This window comes from Muntiacus reevesi, chromosome 2, assembly GCF_963930625.1.
Source record: "Muntiacus reevesi chromosome 2, mMunRee1.1, whole genome shotgun sequence".
Classification (NCBI taxonomy): Eukaryota; Metazoa; Chordata; class Mammalia; order Artiodactyla; family Cervidae; genus Muntiacus; species Muntiacus reevesi.
This window is the reverse complement of record NC_089250.1, coordinates 264,566,282-264,579,752: the sequence shown is the minus strand read 5'-3', so window position 1 is coordinate 264,579,752 and position 13,471 is coordinate 264,566,282.

Below are 13,471 nucleotides of genomic sequence, written 5' to 3'. Positions count from 1 at the left end.
GATGCAGGCCCACTTGTGGGGGACACCAAGGGATAAAACCCATCCACAGTGACTGCCGTTTTCCCAGGCCCAAAGCTGTGGGTGACCCTCAGGTTTCATCTCAGTGGCTGCCCTGTAGTGTGATCACTGTCAGAGCCCCCGCGGGCAGATGGGGAAACTGAGGCACGGGGTAAGGGCTCTGACTTGCCCAACTTCCTGCAGGCAGGGGGTTCTGAACTCTGCTGTTTCTGAGCCCACACAGAAGGGAAGGAGGCTAGTGACTGTATCCTCTCTCTGGGGCTCTGTTTTTTGTTTGTTTTTTATTTTTTGTTTGTTTTTTATACATATTTATTTATTTGACTGCACCGGTTCTCAGATGTGGCACATGGGATCTTTAATCTTCGTTGTGGGAGGCAGGATCTTTCGTGGCGGCATACTGTCCAAGTTCTCTGACCAGGGATTGACTGGACCCCCTGCATTGGAAGTGTGGGATCTTAACTACTGGAAGTTTCAGGGGCTGTGTTTCTTGTTGGTTGCCTACTTGGGGCTGAGCAGTCCACATTCTCTCTCTTCTTCCCTTGAAGCCTTGTTCTTTCTGTCTGTGAAATGGGCAAATGTGAACACTTTGGGGCCAGAGAGAGTCCAGTCTTGACCTTGACTCTACACGTTCTGGAAGTGGGGCTGGAAGCAGCCTCTTCCTGAGTCTCTGTTGACTGCTCTGAACACCAGGGCTGTGTAGACTCTAATCAGGGTTGCTGAGCAGTTAGTGAGATGCCATGTATCAGAAACTTAGCGCCTGGCAGAGTTGGGTCCCAAACATAAGGGGTGGTTGGTGTTATTGGACCTAGTTCCGCTGTTCCTAGTTTCCATGACGATAGGCAAGTTATGGAGCCCACTGGGCCTCAGTTTCCTCATCTGTAAAATGGGAACGATGATAATGCCCATGTTGTGGGCTGTTGGAAGGATGAAATGAATGAACTTGTGTGAAGTACTTACCATGATGCCTGGCACAGAGCGGAGGCTCAAGAAGAAATCACTCAGGGACGTCCCTGGTGGTGCAGGGGCTAAGACTCCATGCTCCCAATGCAGGAGGCCCAAGTTTGATCCCTGGTGAGGGAACTAGATCCCACATGCTGTAACTAAGACCTGGCCCAGCCAAATAAACAAATAAAAAATATTTTTTTAAAAAGAAATTGCTCATTCATTCATCCTACAAATATTTAATCAGCATTGTTGGTCTGCCAAACACGGTCCTAGGGGCTAGTAGGTAGGATCCTTGCCCTTGTGGGGCTGAGGTTTGTGGGATAAACAAACCAAACAAAAAATCTATCTGATGTTGGATGGAGATAAATGCTATGGGGAAAAAATCAAGCCAGGAAGGGGGCTGGCGATTTTGGAATTGGGGCCAAAGGTGGTGGTGGGGGGGAAAGGGGGCTGTCTCTGGGAAGGTGATACTTGGTAGAGGCCGTGCGGGGACGGGGTGGGGGTGGGAAGCACCCCCCACTCCCCAGTCAAGAACATTAGTTCTTGACAAATGTGTTATTCAGTATCTCCATGGCATCTGGGTTCTGGTGTCTCTGAGGCTCCAACATCCTGCTTCTGGGCTGGGGGCCACACCTGTGGCTCTCCTGTCCTGATTTGCTCCTCCAGCACCGTGTCCTGAGCTGCCCTGGAAGGGCGGGGCTCTGACGTGGGGGACAGCGTGAGCTGAGAGGGGTGGGTGCAGCCAGGTGAGTTGTGGGTGACCTGGCATGGCCTGCTTCCCCCATCCCTCCTGTGACCTCAACTCACCCTTCTCTGTCCCAGCCCAGCCCTCTCCCCTGAGCTCCGGGAACCTCATCCAGGGGCTCAGGATATCATTCAGGATGCTTCCCCCCTCCACCTCCCCGGATGTCTCTGGGCACCTCTCGCTCACCCCGTCCCAAACTGACCTCGAGATCTTTCCCTAGACCTGCTCCTCCTCCCCACCCTCTTATCAGAGATGGCGCCACCGTCTACCGTCACTGGGACATAGACGGGGCCTTGTCCCTGATTCTAATCTCCCCCTCCCCCCCTCCCCCCGCCCCCGCATGCCACTCTATCATGCCTGCTTCTTAAATGCCCTGTGCATCTTTGTCTCTCTCCCTGTGGCTCCTGCCTTAGTCCAGGTCTCCCCAACCTGCACTGGCCCCTCACCTGGCTTCCCCTCCCCAACTCCTCCCTGGTCTCTGACCCTGGTTTGGCTCCTCTCAGTGCCCAGAACCTGCTGTGGCTCCTCAGTGCCCTCAGGAGAAAGCCCAGCTTGTCACTGTGGCCCCGCGTGGCCTGGCCCCTGCCTGCTTGGACACCCATTCCTTCTGGGAACTCTGCTCCAGTTATTCTGCCTCACTTGTGCTCTCTCCACCCAGCACATCCCTGCTTCCCCCTGCTCTATTTCATTGCCTATTCAACAACTCCCCCTCCTCCTCCAGGAAGCCCTCCTGGACCCCCAGACTTCATGAGGTGCACCCCTCATCCCCAGTCAGTCCCAGCCCTGACCACCTTGGGTCTTCACTGTCGGGGGGTAGGTCTGTTTCTTCAAAGTGACTGAGTCGTGGGAGGGCAGGACCAGGGCTGCTGTGCTGTGGGCATCACTGTGTCCCCAGCAGAGGATCAGATGATGGAGCAGAGGCTGAGAGAGTGTTTGTGAAACTGGACACCAGGGACGGATGACACAGAGGAGTCTCCAGGGAGGTCTGGGTTTCTGGGGATTTGCCGTCTGGCTGAGTAGCGAGAAGAGGCTTTGGCTCTGAGAATCTTGAGGACAGATCCTGGCTTTTGTCCAGACTCCACCATGGCTCCCTACCACCCTCAGCAACACACAGACCCTCCTCTCTCTGTGGTCCTTGCACTTCCTGATTCACTCCCAGCTCCATCTCTCCAGCCTCCCCCTCCCGGTGCTCCCAGACATGAGCCTGGATTTTTGGTCCCATTGAGTGCTGTGGTTTCTTGAGCACCTACTATGTGCCAGGCCCAGAGCTAGGCAGAAAGTAAACCTGGCCATTCTGGGCAGGGGCCTTTGCCTGTCTGGCAAGTGGGTGGTAGGTGATCATGACCTCTCTGGGGTTTCTCTCGGGGTAAGGGAGAGCAGATGCATGGAGGGCTCAGTGCTGTGCCTACTCCAGGGTGGGCATTGGGTACTCAGGGGCCATCATCCATTCACCTTTCAACAAACATTTATTGAGCATCTACTAGGTGTCGGGCACTGCGCTAGGTTCTGGGTTACAGCTACGAATAATACTGGAAAAATCCCTGCCCCATAGATCGGACCTTTTGTTGGGGTGATAGTCAGCTGACAAATAAATAGATGTAATATGTCAGGTGGAGATAATGTGATGGAGAAGAAGAAAGCAGGAGAGGGGATGGAGGTGTCTGGGGCACTGGTTTATGTAGGGTCGAGAGAATATGTTTTAGGAGGTGACATCAAAGTAGAGACTCAATGAGGGAAAATTGACTCTGGGGGATTCTGGGGGGAAAGCATTCCAGGCAGCCAGAACAGCAAGTGCAAAGGCCCTGAGGCAGCAGTGTTTTGGTGAGTGGGAGGCTGGTGTGGCTGGAGCACAGTGAGTGGAGGGGACAGAGAGGGAACACGGCGGATCCTGCAGGGCCTTGTGGGCCACAGGAGGACTTTGGTTTTCACTCTGAGATAGGAGCCCTGGGAGAGATGTGAGCGGAGAAGGCATGGGAGCTGACTTAGGTGTTAATAGGATCTCTGGCCGCGTGTGGGGCACAGACTGTGGGAGGTGACAGCAGGTGATGGGAGGCAGTGGGGTGACTGCAGAAGTCTAGACATGCTGTCCAGGGTGGTGGTGGTTGTTCGGTCACTCAGTTGTGTCTGACTCTTTGTGACCCCACGAACCACAGCACGACAGGTTTACCTATTCTTCACCAGCTCCCAGAGTTTGCTGAAACTCATGTCCACTGAGTTGGTGATGCCATCCAACCATCTCATCCCGTGTGGTAGTCACTGCAATGAGCTTATCCGAGTTTAGATGAGCTGTGAGTGAAATGTACACACCGAAGAGGTGATCGTCTTGTGATGTACCGAGTATTGAGTCATTACGTTGTGCACCTGAAACTAACAGTGTTGTGAGTCAAGCACACTTCAACTAAAAGAAAAGACACATAATCACAGTATCCTAATAGGTCCTGCAGTGAACAATATTTACATTGTCATTATAATGGTGCAAACACTAATTATTGATATAATTAAAAGCATGGGCTTCTTAGGTGGTACGGTGGTAAAGAATCTGCCTGCAATGTAGGAGACATGGGTTCCATTCCTGGGTCGAGAAGATCCCCTGGAGAAGGAAATGGCAGCCTGCTCCAGTAATTCTTACTTGGAAAACCCCATGGACAGAAGAACCTGGCAGGCTACAGTTCATGGGGTTGCAAAGAATCAGACACGACTGAGCATGCACGCGTGCATGCATGCATGATAAAATTTTGAAGAGAGGATGAGGAAGGAGAGGTGGAGGTATTAAACCTTCATGTCTTATAACATCTATAACTTTAAAATTATTTTTCTCTTTCTTATTGTATTTATAGGTGATAGGTTTAACTAAACGTGTTGTGACAATCATTTCACAAAATATGTAAATCAAACCATCTTGCGGTGCACCTTAAACAGTGATATATTCAGCTTTTTCTTTCCTTTTTCTTTTTGGCCATGCTGCGTGGCTTGAGGGATCTTAGTTTCCCGACCAGGGACTGAACCCGGGCCCTCTGCAGTGAAAGCATGGAGACCATGAGGGGACTCCCTATATCAATTTTTTCTTAATAAAAGTGAAAAAAATTTAAAAAACCCTGAAAGTAAAAAGGAAAAAGAAAGCCCACAAAATATTGACGATTTCTTTCAGACACATACACAAAGAATGCAAAATCTATTGTTCACTTTTTATATTGAGTCCATGTTTAAATGATGGGTGCTAGTGATAAAGAACCCACCTGGCAATGCAGGAGACATAAGAGACCTGGGTTCGATCCCTGGGTCAGGAAGATCCCCTGGAGGAGGGGATGGCAACCCACTCCAGTATTCTTGCCTGAAGAATCCCATGAACAGAGGAGGCTGGCGGGCTACAGTTGGTGGGGTCGCACAGAGTTGAACATGACTGAAGAGACTTAGCATCATGTTGAAATGATAACATTTTGCCTATGTTGGGCTTCCCTAGTGGCTCAGATGGCTGACATAAATTTGGTTCACCTGTTTCTTTTTATTATTCTTCATGTGATACTAGAACATTTTAAAGTGTATGCATGGCTGGCCCACGGAGGGAAGAAGTGGTTGGGTCACTGATATATTTTACTAACGATTTATGCATTATTTTGACATTATTGACTTTACCTATTGTCTCAGCCGGCGTCACCCTCCCTCCCTGGAAACCCATTTTGCAGAATGAGGAAACTGAGGCTCAGACCTTAGCTTTGGGAAATTGAAGTGGGCAAGTCTTAATCTTCTCTGCAGCTGGGGACAGTGTTCTCTGACCTTATTTTGTCAACTCTGTCCCCTGATCCCAGCCTTCTTATCTCACCAGCCACGTCATTAGTGCCCTAGGGAGCTGGGGGGGACCTGGGACCTCCTCCCTTCTGCCTCCTCTCCGAAACTCCACCCATGACTGACAACATTTCTAAGATGGAACCCGCGGCTGCGGCTCTCGGGACAGGACACTTGCCCTGTCCCTCTGGTCGGAGCGCTCACTCTGAGAGCTACTGGCTTAGCCAGGCTGAAGCAGGTTTCTGGATGCCTCTTCTCTGTTCCCCTTATCTCTCCAGGGCGAGGCTGAGGGTGCTGCAATATTTACTCATGGATCTGACTTCAGGGTGTGGCTTCCTGTCCCGGCTTGACAAGGTCTGGGCTTGGTCTTGGGGAGGTTGTTGTTGGCGAGAAAGAACTCCACGTCCCCTTAATTCCTCACCCTCAGAAGAACATCCAGGCTACTTGTGCATGGACGGGGGTGGACAGTGGACTGGAGGGGCCGGCCTCAGACCTTCGCCTTGGCTGTTCCCGTTGCCTGGATACCTATCTTGCTCCCTGCCCCCATCCCAGTGTCACCTTATTCACCTGGGTTTTTCCAGGTCATTCAATCATTGAACAAATATTTATCGAACACTGACTGCCTGCCAGGCTGGCTGGGGAGACAGACAACATCCCTCTCCTTGTGGGGCTAAATCCTATTGGAGGGAGAAGGGTTATAATGGAAAGACTGATAGAGAATATCATGTCAAGTGGAGATAAGTGTTATAAAAATATGAGATAGGGCCAGAGGATCGGGAGTGGCAGGGGTTGCTCTCTTGGTAGGGAGGTCAGGGAGAGTCTTTCTAGGAGGTGATGTTTGAGCTGAGACCTGAAGGAGGAGACCAAGGAAGACTGTGACTGTCGAGGGGAGCTGTGTTTTTGGCAGAAGGCTTCGACTTCCCAGGTGACCCAGTGGTAAAGAATCCCCCTGCCAATACTGGAGACTCAAGAGACGCAGGTTGGATCCCTGGGTTGGGAAGATCCCCTGGAGAAGGAAATGGCAACCCACTCCAGTATTCTTGCCTGAGGGAAATCTCATGGACAGAGGAGCCTGGCAGGCTATAGTCCATGGGGTCGCAAAAGACTGGGACATGACTTAGTGACTAAATAACAATGGGCAAGTGCAAAGGCCCTGAGGCAGCAAGGGCCAGGATGAGTGTGAGGAAGGCAAGGAGATGGGGTGTGGCTGGGAAGTGAGAGAGGACAGTGGGAGGAGCTGGTTATAGACGAGGGGGGTACCTCTCTGGCGGGTCAGTGGTTAAGACTCTGCGCTTCCACTGCAAGGGGCACAAGTTCAACACCTGGTCGGAGAACCAGGATCCCCAACTAAAATCCCACATGCCGTGTGGCACAGCCAAGAAAAAAATTTAAAAAGGAGCAGGGGACCCAGAACAGGGTGCTTTGGACACAAGATGGCCTATTATAGATGAATCACGTGATGGTAAAGTTGAACTTGGGATAAGAGCCAATGAGGAACAGAGTGAGTGAAGTGAATGAAAGTTGCTCAGTCGTGTCCGACTCTTTGTGACCCCATTGACTGTAGCCCACCAGGCTCTCCTCTGTCCATGGGATTCTTCAGGCAAGAGTACTGGAGTGGGTTGCCATTCCCTTGTCCAGGAACAGAAGGGAAGTTTTAGGTGTAAGATGAGGGGCCACAGGGGGCCAGGTTGGCACGTGTGAGGGGCTGGGTTTTTCTGGAACGCGGTCGAGGCCTGGAAGTGAAGGGCAGAATTAGGGAGGTGGGAGGGGAGCAGAGAGAGTGCCGGGGTTCTCTGGGGACCTCAAAAGGGCAGGAAGGTCCTGGGAGGGGCAACCTGGCTAAGTGTCCTTACTCTCTGGGCCTCATTTTCCCCCATCAAGAATATTTGAAGGGGCTGGACTTGGATTTTGAGTTATGGTTAAAAGCAATTTAAAAGCTTTGGAAAACTTCAGATTTTACGTGCTCATCCAAAGCAGAGGGCAGAACAATGCTCTTCCCCCGAGCTCAGGCCAATCTTGTTTCCTGTCCCTACTCATGTCCTTCTCCCACTTGATTTTGAAAGCAAATTCCAGCCATGGTATTGTTTTTAGTCATACTTCAGTCTGTATCTCTAAAAGGTTCAGTTCAGTTGCTCAGTCTTGTCTAACTCTTTGTGACCCCATGGAGGGCAGCACGCCAGGCTTCCCTGTCCATTACCAACCCTTGGAGTTTACTGAAAGTCATGCCCATTGAGTTGGAGATGCCATCCAACCATCTCATCCTCTGTTGTCCCCTTCTCCTCCTGCTTTCAGTCCTTCCCGGCACCAGGGTCTTTTCAAAAGGTAAGGACTGATTCATTAAAAAAACATACTCGCAATGTCATTGTTTCACCTAAAAAGTGAAAACAAACCCAACAGTGAACAATTCCTTAGTGTCTTCATATACCCAATGTGTCCAAATTTCCAGTCACCTCCTGAACATCATAATCTCTTTGCCAGCTTCATTGGGGGCCGGGCTGGGGTCATACTTTCCATCCCATAATATTCACCTTGGAATATTCATCCCATAATGTTCATAATATGCGGCCATTCCCTAAATATAGTTTTAGAATCCTTTCATCACCCCTCAAGGGTTCCCCTTTGGATTTTGGTGCCAAAATCCAAAAATTGTTAATAGTTTGAAGTGTTTGCTTCGCTTCAGGTGTGTCTGCGTCCATTCAGTGGAATGCTTTCCTCAGATGAAATCCTCTGTGGAACCCCAGTGCATCCAGCAGATAAAAGTACCTTGGGACTCGACTCAGCCCCTTTCCCGAGTGGAGGATCAAACCTGCACCCCCATCAAAGGTGGAGGGTGGTGAAGCGGCGTCCACACATCTGAGGGAGGCCCAGGCTACTCGCACCATCTGACCCCCGGCCGACTCTTTCAGACTGCAGTGCCCTTTTGCATACAAAGGGGTTGAATTTGGGAGAGAAGGGTTTTCCCCATGAATCATTATCATTCTTGGTCATGGCCCAGCGCACTTCCTTCCCCACGCAGCCACTTCCTCGTTTGTAAAACAAGGAGCCACGGGCCTGAGAGTCTAGAGGTGACCGTGGACTCATGGGAAGTAGGCGGTGGTGGGCAGCGACCCCTAGTGGACAGAGATGGGGCTGAGCGAGCCAAGGAGCCTCGGGGCTCCCAGTCGCAGCCAAGGACATTGGTCTCTTCCTAACCGGGCCAAAAACTGGGCCGGTGCCTGAAATTCCACCATCAGCGATACCTCCTTCGGATTAAGCATTGCCCTCTGCTTGGACACACAGATCCCAGCATTTGAGTGGGTGTGGGTTACATCCTGGTCCCTTGTCCTTTCAGACTGGAACTGTGCAGAGGATAAAGCTTGGAGTTAGAAAGTCTTTGGTTCCATTCCCAGTGGTGCCCCTTTATAGCCTGTGTGACCTGACCCTTTTCTTTTTTGGTCGCACAATGGGTCATGTGGAATCTTAAAGGTTCCCCAACCGGGGATTGAACCCATGCCCCCTGCAGTGGAAGCTTGGAGTCCTAAGCACTAGGCCGCCAGGGAAGTCCCTTACTTGACCTTTCTTAGCCTCTGTTTCTGCATCTGTAAAATAGGAGGAATCATAGTACTTGCCTCATGAAACTGTTTTGAGGATAAAATAAAGAAGTAAAGCACTTACTGCATGGCGTTTGGTAAATGCTCATGAAACATTTATTATTAATTATTATTACATTGGCTTCCATATTTCCTCCCCCACTACACTTTGAGCTCCCTGAGAGTGGGGGTTAGTCCAGTTTATCTTCCTGTCTCTGGTGCTCAGTTGAGTTCACGCGACAGAGTTTGATATATAGTAATTGCTCAATAAATATCTGTCAATGAATGAATGGAGATGCTGGACACAGGAAGAAAAGATACAGATAATGAGAATTCACGCAGGTTCACTTATTCCACACGCATTCCTGGACCCTTACCCTGTGCCCTATGCTGGGTGTTGCTGGGACTCATCGGGTGACCCTGACTGTGTTCTCTGGGGAACTTACAGTCCAGCAGGGAGATGAACCCATCTCCAGACAGTGATGATGACCTACCTAGCATGGGCAGGGCTGTGGTGGACAGGCACTCAGAATGGGAGATCAGACCCAGGTTGGGAGTCAGGGAGGGCTTCCTGGAGGAAGAGGCATCTGAGCCAAGATTGGAGGATGAATAAATGTGTGCAGTGGGGGTGATGTGGCTACAGACATACTCCAGGCAGAGGGAAGAGAATACCTTCTTCAAGGTTCTTGAAGAATTTCAGTCCCTCAGGTCACACAGACCACGGGGTTGGGGGGAGGGGCAGAAGTCTGAGAGGTAAGACTGAGGGGCCCCCAGGAGGCAGACCCGGCAGGTAGTTGAAAGCTGTGGTGACTGTAGAAAGGAGGGAAGGCCTAGCTCAGGACACTAGGGAGCAGAGTCCGCGGCCTGCCTCAGTGAGACCGAGGGAGGGAGGCGCCCATGTTTCGGGGTCTGGGCAGCCGTGTGGACTCCATGGGCGCCCAGAGGGGCAAAGAAAGGGGCCGAGGCTGGAGGCAAGTGGATGTGCGGCACTGGCCGGTGGGTCTGCGCGGCCCTCTGCTGCCCCCTGCTGGCTCCGCTTTGACTCGCGTCCTGCCTGAAAGTCTTGGCAACCAGGATGGGTCCAGCAAGCCCAAACCCAACCAGTGACAAAGAAGATATTACCTGGGCAGCCATGCCGTAGGGTGCACTGCCATTCACTGTCCCCAGTCTAACACCACCGGCCTGCGTCTCCAGCTGCCTTCCTCTGCTGACACGCTGAACTAAACTCAAGACTGGCCTCCCAAGCCCTCCCCTTTTCTTTTTTTAAAAACCGTGTTATTGAGATGTAACGCACGTGCCAAGTTTTTAGCGTGTTCCTAGAGTTGTACAACCATCACCACAATCAACCTTACATTTCCATCACTCCCAAAAGAAACCCTGTCTCCATTAGCAGTCATTCCCCATTCTCTCTCCCTCCCAGCCCCCTGCCCAATACTAATCTGTTTTCTGTGTCTCTGGATGTGCCTGTTCTGGATACTTCATTCCAGTGCAGTCACACACTGGGTGGTCTTTGGTGTCTGGCTTCTTTCACTTAGCCTAGTGTTGTCAAGATTCCTCCACACTGTAGTGTGGATCAGTATTTCATTCCATGTATTTACTGATTTATGGTTTTGCTGGGTCTTTCTTATTGCTGCATGGGCTTGTCTCTAGTTGCCGCGAGTAGGGGCTACTCTCTAGTTGCAGTGCTCAGCCTTCTCATTGTGGGGGCTTCTCTTGTTGCAGAGTATGGGCTTCAGTAGTTGTGGTGCACAGGCTTAGTTACTCCTTGGTATGTGGGATGTTCCCGGACCAGGGATCGAACCTGTGTCTCCTGCATTGGCAGGCAGATTCTTTACCACTGAGCCACCAGGGAAGCTCCTATTTCATTCCTCTCCGGGTAGATCACAGTATACTTACTCATTCATCTGCTGATAGCCAGTTGGGTTGTTTTAATCTCCAGCTGTTATGAATAACACTACTATGAACATTTGTGAACACGTTTCTGTGGGGATGTACGTCTTCATTTCTTGCAAACCTTGCCTTCTTGCAGCTTGGATGTTGCAACATCCAACAGTGCCCTCTTGCACTGTTCCCTACCCCTCAGTGGCAAACCAGGCACCTGGGCACTCTGGTACCCTGGCTTCCTCGGCGTCCGTTTCCTTCTCCCTCATTCCCCTCAGACATTACCTTCACTGCTGCCTGCTGCCAGCTCTCTGAGGGCAGGGGTCTCTCTATGTGTTGTTCACAGGTGTCTCCTCAGAGCCTAGAACCACTGCACACAGCGGGTGATCGATTAATGTTTGTCGAATAGATGATCGGACACATTGACAACACCCTTTCTCCTTCATCCGCCACATCTAATCCAGGATAAAATTATATAATATCAATATTTCATTCTAAATATCTTTCAGCTCTGTGCACTTCTTCCCCAGCCACCCCCTCCATCCTGGTCTAGCACTTGCTGAATGAATGGATGAGTCACTGAATGAATAGATGGGGGAGGGCAGACCTGCCTGAGAATTTCTCTCCAGAAACTATAGTGGGTGAGAGCGTGGGCTCTGACCTGAATCCTCATGGTGTGTTGACTGGGCTGTTCACATATATTTTGATTCTCCAGATTCTGGGTATGAGGGCTTCCCTGGAGGCTCAGCGGTAAGAGAATTCGCCTGCCAATGCAAGAGCCACAGGAGACACGGGTTTGATTCCTGGGTTGGGAAGATCCCTGGGAGGAGGGTATGGCAACCACTCCAGTATTCTTGCCTAGAGAATCTCATGGACAGAGGAGCCTGGCGGGCTACAGTCCAAGGGATGCAAAAAGCTGAACACAACTGAAGTGACTTAGCATGCACACATGCACGTATTCTGGGTATGGGCTTCCTTGGTGGCTCAGTGGCTAAGACTCTGCACTCTCAATGCAGGGGCCCAGGTTTGAGCCCTGGTGAGGGAACTCAAACCCACATGCTGCAACTAAAGATCCTTCATGCCACAATGAAGATAAAAAACCCCACGTGCTACAACAAAGACCTGGTGCAGCCAAATAAATAAATAATGTTAAAAAACAAAGGAGAGAGAGAAACGAACCTCTTGACATTCTAAGCCATGGAACGTGTGGGGTTGCTTGTTACTGCAGCATAACCCAGCCCATCCTGATACATCATTGGTCTTTCCTTGTGCTTGATGTGTGACCTTGAGGCAGTCACTCCACCTCTCCATCAACAAAATGGGAATACAACAGTCCCAGCCTCCCAAAGCTGTTCTGAGAACTTAAATTCAAATAGGGAGAGGCATAGTCTAGTCAGCAGTTGCAGCTTAGGCATCCCTCGGCATGTGGAATCTTCCCCCATCAGGGATGGAACCTGTGTCCCTGTGTTGACAGGCAGATTCTTAACCACTGGACCACCAGGGAAGTCCAGTTATCATTATATTTAAATCTGGCTTCATCGTGGTGGAGGAAGAAGGAATGGTGCCCGTTTCCTAGGAACCTATATTACTCTGCTAGAATGGCCATGACAAAATACCACAGACCTGATGACTTCAACAGTTACTTTCTCACAATTCTGGAGACTGGAAGTCCAACATCAAGGTGTCAGCAGACTTGGCTTCTTCTGAGCCTTCCTTCTTTGGCTTGCGAATGACCGCCTCATGATGATTTCATGTGTTGTTTTTCTTCTCCATGCATGTGCACCCCTAGTGTCTCCTCCTCTTCTTTTAATTATATTTTTACTTTAAATTTTTATTTATTTACTTCTGGCTGCACTGCACAGCTTGTGGGATCTAGTTCCCCAACCAGGGATTGAACCTAGGCTTTTTACAGTGAGAGTAAGGAGTCCTAATCACTGGACCACCAGGGAATACTCTCTTCCTCTTCTTGTAAGGACACTAATTGTACTGGATTACAGCCCTACCCCCTGACCTCATTTAAACTTTCAGTTCAGTTCAGTCCAGTCACTCAGTCGTGTCTGACTCTTTGCGACCCCATGGACTGCAGCACGCCAGGCCTCCCTGTTCATCACCAACTCCCAGAGCTTGCTCAAACTCAAGGCCATTGAGTTGGTGATACCATCCAACCATCTCATCCTCTGTCATCCCCTTCTCCTCCTGCCTTCAATCTTTCCCAGCATCAGGGTCTTTTCCAATGAGTCAGTTCTTCACATCAGGTGGCCAAAGTATTGAAGCTTCAGCTTCAGCATTAGTCCTTCCAATGAATATTCAGGACTGATTTCCTTTAGGACTGACTGGTTTGATCTCCTTGCAGTCCAAGTGACCCTTTAGAGTCTTAATCACCTTTTTAAAGGTGCTACTCCAAAAAGAGTCACATGGGGGGTTAGGGTTTCAACATGAATTTGGGGGGAACACAATTTATTGTAGAACAAAGCTGGTACAAGGGAGCTAGAAGGCATGCAGTCAGCCTCAGAGAACTTACTCTTGAAAG